Source organism: Trachemys scripta, chromosome 7 (assembly GCF_013100865.1).
Source record: "Trachemys scripta elegans isolate TJP31775 chromosome 7, CAS_Tse_1.0, whole genome shotgun sequence".
Taxonomy (NCBI): domain Eukaryota; kingdom Metazoa; phylum Chordata; order Testudines; family Emydidae; genus Trachemys; species Trachemys scripta.
In genome coordinates this window covers 3,009,680-3,018,052 of record NC_048304.1, presented here as the reverse complement: position 1 = coordinate 3,018,052, position 8,373 = coordinate 3,009,680, and the positions used below count along the sequence as shown (strand labels likewise).

The 8,373-nt window shown below is 47.8% G+C and overlaps 1 protein-coding gene and 1 long non-coding RNA gene across 5 annotated transcripts in view; one reads left to right on the top strand and one right to left on the bottom strand.

Annotated features, from left to right (window-relative positions):
• LOC117880638 overlaps window positions 1–8,155 on the bottom strand; it is an 18,980-nt gene extending 10,825 nt beyond the window's left edge. The window contains exon 1 of the long non-coding RNA XR_004646567.1: window positions 8,109–8,155. This is a non-coding gene — a long non-coding RNA (uncharacterized LOC117880638). The remainder of the gene's footprint in view (window positions 1–8,108) is intronic.
• Window positions 1–8,373, top strand: part of FHIT (fragile histidine triad diadenosine triphosphatase) — a 1,015,388-nt gene that overhangs the window by 717,212 nt on the left and 289,803 nt on the right. The gene's annotated exons all lie outside the window — the stretch shown is intronic.

The window sequence follows — 8,373 nt, the reverse complement described above, 5'->3', positions numbered from 1 at the left end:
GTGGACTACAGCCCACTTCTTCGGAAGTGGGCTGTAGTCCACGAAAGCTTATGCTCTAATAAATTTGTTAGTCTCTAAGGTGCCACAAGTACTCCTGTTCTTCTTTTTGCGGATACAGACTAACACGGCTGTTACTCTGAAAAGTGTCTTTTCAGGGAATTTTCCACAGAAAGTCCCCAGATATTGTGTGCATGCATGATGGTTTGGGGGGAAGGAGACACTCCTATCCCAATTGGGAGTTTAATTTCCTGTGCACGATGTTGGCTAATGTACCTCTTATCGTTTTCTGTTTTAACTTTTGAGAAAATTAAAATGTTTTAGGCAGAACTGAGGGAAAAACTGGACGAAGCCATTAAGTATATAAATCATTCCATACAGGCCATAGAACAAGCCCAGCATGGACTGCAACTGTGCAAGGCCACCTCTCCATCCTGCGGGGGCATAGAACTTTTTTCGATGGAGGGATCGAGAGAGAGAGGGTTAAATAGTATCAGCTGTTGACTTCAGTGAGTAGTTTTGTACCATAATTAAATTTGTCCACTTTCCCAGACTGAGATGAATGAACTTCAGTTCCAACCTTAATGTTTCCTTTACTTATTAATGAAATCCCAACAGCCCCCACAAGCTTCACCTATGTCCTGCCCGCGGGCCTTAGCCCTGTTCCAGTGGGAAACACTTCTCCCGGTGAGAGCATGGTGCAGGATCCAGGCTCGTCTTAGGGCTACATCCTGCCTTAAGATATGTTGAAGACAAAGAGACTTAGGCACATGCTTCAATGCTTTGCTGAATCAGAACGTCATGGAGGGCTGCACAGTATATCTGAGGCCAAAGTCACGCTGGGCTGCTTTGGAATTCCTGCATCTGACGAAGTGGGCATTCACCCCCGAAAGCTCACGCTCCAATACATCCGTTAGTCTGTAAGGTGCCACAGGACTCTGTTGCTTTTGGAATTCCTGTCATTCTAAAATTCTCCACTATACTCCTGCCAGTGAGCAATTGCACGGTGGCAATTGTGTACCTGTTATCCTTCCCTTATCACTCGTCTTAATCCTGAAGAGTCTTTTAAATAATCAATATGCTGCATCATTCTTTTGGGAAAGAAACGGTTCACTTTCTGCTGTGCACTGTCTGAGCCGCACAGGCCATTTGTTTGACTAGGGTGATGCTGCAGTACAGTATGGTCATTTTTGCGTGTTTGCTTCTTTCTGAGCTAGCTTGTTCTTACATTCTCTTGTATGTGGAATATCTGTTGTCTGCAGGGGTAGCATGCAAGATGAATTTGAGGCAAACCGTAGTGAGAACTGGCAGGCTTCTGTGTTTCAATAGCATTTCCCCCTTGCCTTGAATGTGCCCGGTTCAATGGGAAGACCTTGTCAGAATATGTAAAAAGGCATGTCTCAGTCAGACCTCATTTCAGCTGTGCAATTCAGTGTGCGTGCCACAGCCCTGAGTCTGGGAGAATCCCTTCTAGCAGTGCAGTGATTCGTAGTAGCGTGTCTGGAAGCTACAATATTGTGGAGAGGCCTGGGAGCTTGATTTTTGTAAAGATGGAATACATTTGAAAGAGGTAAAAGACAAATAAAAACTCTGTTTTCAATCTCTGCTCCTGGGGGAAGTGGGCACCCGGAACATGCATGTGGAGCCCAAACGGTAGCGGGGTTGGCCACGAGGTCTATGCTGCAGAGCATCTCGTGACTCCTGTGCACAAGCCAGAGGCTCTGGCTGGTTTGTTTGTTGCTGTGCTGTGGCAGGGCCTCAGGTGCCCAGTCAGAAGCCTTGGCTACGCACTCTGCACACACGGGCAGGGGACGGCTGGACTGGCCGCTGCTGGAATGGCAGCAGCCAGCCTTTAAAAGAGTTGGTGCTGTTCTGGTGTGGTGGTGGGGGCGGCGGCCAGTTGCAGCAGAGGGATTGATAGGAACCAAGCAAAGTGCAGAAAATGAGAATGGGGAGAGCCTGTTTCTGTATAATCATAATCCGCAGGTTTGGGAATACCCACGTCCTAGGGCAAGAACCTCCTTAGCTTTGTAGCCCAGGAATGAGGATACCTTGCAAACCCGGAGCTCTTTTAAACGATCATTTAAATAATCCAGTAGGTGGAGCCACCACCCTCAAGCCTTCCAAAATCCTGAGTCAGGCCCCCAGAATAACAAAAAATGGCTTAAAAACATTGCGGGATTTAAAAAGAATAAATATTGTGTTCTTTTTATTATCTCCACCACCACGAGGGCTAGGAACTTTTCAGTTTTGTTTTAAATGAAAGCAGAGATTCTCCTGTCTGTCTTTTCCTTAAAGACTACAGCAGCTGGGTCTGTAAGGAAAACCGTGCTGGTAACACGGAGTAGTAGAGCATGGTGGGAAGATATAATGCCTGGCCATTCTGGGTTGTTTTAGGGATCATAAAGCTCCCTAGGATATAGCTTGGGAATGGTGCAAAACTGACTTGCTCCATGCGAGATGTCTAGTAACCTTAACTCCCAGCAAAGCCAATGGGAGTGGAGGGTATTCAGCTATCTGCATGACTGGGCGGATTCTGGGGCTCAGTGCTCTAATCCAAGAACTGTGATGGGTGCCTATACAATAAACCTTGACAGAATAGAAATGAGAATACATTTCAATGGTGGAGTCTTCCATTGAACGTGAATGGGAAAATCAGCTCATTTTAATCACTTAAAGAATGCTGTCCATCTGGAACATCACCTTTGTGTAGTTTTATTTTCTCTTTCTGCTGTGTATTTTAATTCTCTCATTTTGGTGGCCTGCTTTACATGCTGGGAGAGCCTCGTTTTATTTCGATATTTCTGAAAGCATGATATGCATGTAAATAACTGTTTTCCAGACAATATCTATTTTGCAATCGTGGATGTGCAGCCTGTTTTTCTCATCTTAATTTGGAGGCAGTGGGTAGAATATATATGAAGTGATTTAAAAAATGCAACAGTGCCATTGTCCAGTTAGAAAGGCGGGCATGTTTCACAATCAGAAGTCTAAACCAAGTGACCTGAGTGTAACATTCCTTTGTAAAGTCCTATGCTCCTTTTTCATAGCTTATTATCAATACGCATTTTCTGAACAGGATATAGAAATGACACCTCCCTTATTAGAATAAGAAGGCTCTAACAATATGAGTGGCCGTATCTGCTGCCTTGGATAGCTGAGTACTGTCAAGTACTTAAGAATCAGGGGACAAAGTGGGATTACTAGGGAGTGGAAGAAAAAAAAAAGACTACTTGAACAGCATTAATGCCTAGGTACTAAAGTCGGGAAGCTGCAGATGTCTTATATGCTGGACTTAGGGCATGTCTACACTACAGACTTAAGTTGATTTATGTTAGGTCGACTTGCAGTCACCGCAGTGATTCCTGCAGTGGCTGATATCCACACTACCCTCCTTCTGTCAGTGGTGCATGTCCTCACCAGGAGGGCTTCCACCAACTGAAGGAGGCAGTTTGGGGGGCTCAGAGCAGCTCCTCTCTGGGAGCCCAGCTGCCGCCCGGGCTTCTCGCCTCCCCACTAGGAGCGGGGGTAGGTTGCCAGGCGTCCCATTTTCGACCGGACCACCGGGGCGTTAGAAGTCTGGTCAGTGGCGCAGCAGGGCTAGGGCAGGCTCCCTGCCTATCCTGGCTTTGCACAGCTCCCGGAAGCAGCCGTCATGTCCCTGTGACCCCTCGGCGCAGGGATGGTCTGGGATGCTCCGCGCATTGCCCGTGCCCCGACCACCGGCTACGCAGCTCCAGTTGGCCAGGAACCGCAGCCAATGGGAGCTGTGGGGGCGGGGCCTGCGGGCAGCACACATTGCCACCTGGCTGTGCCTCCACCTAGGGGCCGCAGGGACATGCCAGTCGCTTCTGGCAGCTGCCTAAGGCAAGTGCTGCCTGGAGCCCACACCCCAACCCCCTACCCTGAGCCCCCTCCCACATCCTATCTTCCTCCCAGAGCCCACACCCTGCACCCCCTCCTGCACTCAAAACCCCTCAGCCCCAGCCTGGAGCCCCCTCCCGCACTCCAAATCCCTCATCCCCAGCTCGGAGCCCCTTCCTGCACCCCTAACCCCTCATCCCAGGCTCCACTCCAGAGCCCTCACCCCCTTCCACACGCCAATTCCTTGCCCCAGCCTGGTGAAAATGAGTGAGTGAGCGAGGGTAGGGGAAAGTGAACAGGGAGGGGGGAATGGAGTAAGCAGGGGCGGGGCCTTGGAGAAGGGGCGGGTCAGGGTAGGAGTACAGGGAGGAGCAACGGTGTTCGATTTTCTTCAGTCAGAAAGTTGGCAACCCTAAGCGGGGGCCAGCCACAGAGCGGGGAGCCGGGCAGGCATAGCCCAGCGAGGAGAAGGAAGCCGGGGGCAGCCAGGCTCTAGCTGCCATCTGGAGCCCTGAAATTGACAAGACAGCCAATGTAAGTAACGCAGTGTCTACACAGACACTGCGTCACCCTGCCTACACCTACACAAGCCCTACGCCTCTCGACGAGGTGGAGTTATGTCGGTGTATTAGGGCACTTACATTGCTGGAACAAGGCTGTAGTTTGTACACTGACTAAATTAGGACGCTGTAAGCTACCTCACGTCGACCTAACTGTAGTGTAGACCCGGCCTTCGTGTACAACCCAGTCCTTTGGCTTTCACCATTTGTGTACCACGTAAATAGCTTGAGCAGTTTTGTCCTCATCTGTTTCGTGCACGATCGCTGTCAGCAACCTGCCTTTTTCTTCTCTTTGTTGTTGTTGGTAAAACCACTTTTTAGCTACCACTTTCTTCTAGCTAAACTGAGAGCAAGAGAAGCTGAGGTGGGATCACGAGCAAACCCTGAAAGGCCTTTAAGGATCCACTTTCAAAACAGCTTCAAGCCCACCGGCAGAGTATTTACCCAGCCTCAGCTTGTAAAAATGAAGTGATTTTAAAACCGCTTTGGAACGTGCAGAGAATGTGTAGAGACTGGCATACCACCCAGAGTTTCAAGTGGTTACATCGGGACACCACTGGTCACTGCCAATCCCTGTGGAGCCATTCCGCTCCTACTTTTCCCTGTGTCTTTCCTGCCGAGTCCGCGCCATGCTGAGCCCCCGTCTCCCAGCTTGGTGTCACTCCCCCTCCCTCAGCTTCCATGCAGTCACCGAGCATGCCCAGGAGCAGCTGCCTTCCCTAGCCGTACCGCTGCCAATGGTACTCGCCGTGTGTAACATGCAGACAGGTGCGGGCACCACTGAGTGTGGGAAATGTTCTACTTCAGTCGGGACAGGGAATTTTGGAGATCAATGTGGGAGTCAGGATTGTTGGGAGGTGGTGGTGGTCTTGGTAGCATCCCCTGAGACTCCTCGTTAGATGGTGGGGCGCAATGGGTTGTGCTTTTCCAGCCTCTCTTTAGCCTGTATGGTTTCAGATAAGCAGTTCCGAAAGCAATGATGTATGAGGGTAGTACTAGTTTTGCCCCATTCATTTCCATTTGTGACAACCTAGCACTGGGGTGTCCCTGCCTCCTCGAATAGTCTTGTTGAAAGCCATTGTTAGTGTTTAGGGTTCTCAGTTACTTTCACTCCTAGATAACTATAGGTTCAGAGGCTTGGCTCAGATATGTCCACCGACGGTCTGATGCTGCTTGTCCAAAGCTTGCTTAACTATCTGAACCTGTCTGCATTTGCATTTCTCCCCCTCCCAACCTCTCCCTTCTCGTCCTCAACTTCCCTCTCCCCAGCCCCCAGCCTCCTCCTTGTAGAGATTGTGAGCGCATTAGGGCAGAGGCTGTCGTTTTATTACGTGTGAACAGTGCCTAGCCCTTATGTGGTCAGGGCTTCTAGCCCTCCTGTTCAAACAGGAATTGATTCAGGGAAGTCTTCTGGGCTGTGTTCTGCTGGAGGTCAGACGAGATGACCATAGTGCTCCCTTTCAGGCCAGTAATGTATGATAGAAATAAACAGCTCATTATTATCATCATCATCTCCGAACCCAGCAATATATCTGAGTAGTTCAAATTATTCCTTCCAACATGCACGTTCCCTTATGGTGGGTAGAATTTCCAGAACGGAGTGGAATGGGGTGTTATGTTTTCCATTTAAAATGAGGTTCTATCTGTACATTTCAGCTAAAAATGCATGTTGTGAATGCTGGTTAATCTCCCATTTCCTCTGGCTAGTATTTAATTATACATGGCAGAGCACTGGAAGCTGGCTTAGGATAACTCTGATTAAGAGATTTTTCTAGATGCAGTAGCTACCATTAGCTGAGCAGCAAAACACAGCTTTTGAGTGTCAGAGCCGTTCACATTTCCTGGGCTCTGATCACTAAGGGACATAAAAAGGTCACATTAGAGTGGTCCCCTTACAATATGAAATGCAAGAATTGGCTAAAAGCCTAGCTGCGAAGTTCAGAACATGAAGGGAAATGAAGAGTTACTAAGAAGTGATTTGCCCGTTACCCCACCAGATGTAACCACAGACTACAACTTTATGCTCCAGCGGAGCTGCAGTAGGGGGAGAGGCAACGGAAATTCTATTAGAAATCTCCTTGAAGAGCAGAACAGCTTGCTCATTGAAACAGGCACTGTCAGCTCCTTGGTGAGAGAACGTATAGAGTTTCTTTAAAAGCCACCCCGAGCGCTGTATAACTAGGAATGCGTTCATGTTTATATATCAGTAATATCATTTCAGTGAAAAATCTTTAAAAAAACCAATAGTCCTTTTCCGCATTGTCAGTCCAAACAGCATTGTGCTAGAGCACAATAAAGAGGATGTGAAAACTGACTGTAATTAACAGCAAAACCAATCAGTGACTGCAAAGAGGTATTTGGGTTGGAAAAAAATCTTTTCATTATGTATATGTACAGAGCTCAGCGCAGTGGGGCACCGATCCTCGATTGGGGCCTCTAGAAGCTACCACAATACAAATATGAAGTAATTATAAATAATTATTTTGCTTTTGACCCTTTAAAGTGCTGTCAATAACAAAGGCAGGGAATTTGCTTTTCAATATGTGCATTGCATTGATAGTGTCCCTTTAAATTTGCTTGTGCCGTAACTCATGACTAATAGTAAGAAACTTATCTCGTCTGCACACCCCTACCGGCTAAGCATGGCTGAGTCCTAACGCTGGCCGTCTATCCGGGGGTGTATTTCATTACTGCATATCTTGACAAAAAATTACTAATGGTCTCCTGTAAATATGTGCATTAGATTTATGAGCATGCAGTATGTGAGAAACGGAACCTCTTCTTGGACATTGGAATCTGGCCTTTAATGTAGAAATATTCAACTGATTTTTTTCAGTCTGGAAAATCTTCCTAACATTGATTGGATCCTTTTTTGTTTATTCCTTTATTAAAACATGGTATAAAGAAAACACATACACGGCAGCAAAAGGTTAGATACGATATTTTGTAAGCCCAGATTCTTTACCTTACATTGGTGCCTTTTCCAAAATTTCAAAGTCAGTATATCAACGCTTATTACTAAATAAATTTAATTAATTTGGTGAGATATAGAGATAGATATAAACATGCCACCAACGTCATACTTTACTGCAGTACATAATAGTGAATGCTGCATAGTGATGCAGGGGGCATATTCTTGGCCCCATTAAGGCAATAAGAGTTCTAATATTAATTATTTGTATGGTGGATGTGCCCGTGGGCACCGTCTCGGATCAATGCCCCATTGTTCTCGGTGCTGTATACACAGTGTGACAAAGTTCCAAGCCTGTATTGGTGGGTCCCGCGCTTCCAGGCGGAGTCAGTGGCCTCAGAAGCTCGCCAAGGCCCTCAGTGTGACCTCCCTTCCTCAGTATAGTGGCAAAGGTCACGGCTTATTGAGCTACTTTAATCCCAGGCCAGGATGGGAGGTGGGAAGGTGGAATACCCACAATCTCTGTTGCTCCTTAGAGCTCAGTAGGCACAGTTTGGCCTCCTGCCTGGACCAAAGTCTGCTTCCTCTCTCAAGGGGATCTCTGTAGAGTATGCGGGGGGAGAAGGGAGCGGGGAACCCGGGCCTACCCTCTACTCCAGGTTCCAGCCCAGGGACCCTAATGGTAGCAGCTGTTGGTGGCTTCCCCTTCACCAGTGACGCTGCTTTGATTCCCTGGGACACTTCCTGTGATCCCCTTTTCCCAGCTTCACCCTTACCTCAGGTCTCAGCGATGCGTCCTCTCCTCCAGCGCCTTTCACCAGGGCTTCCTTGAGGGAACTGGAAGGAGAGCTTTTAAGCAGTATGAATAAGAGCTTGATTAGTTCCAGCTGTCTCCATTAGCCTAACAGCCTTAACTGACCCTTTGCCGGTTAATTGGAGCCAGGGGCCTGCATTAGCTCAATGACCTTAACTGGTTTAATTGGAGTCAGGTGACTTGATTGGCCTGGAGTAGCCTTTGTTTGGGAACAGGGACCAGCTCAT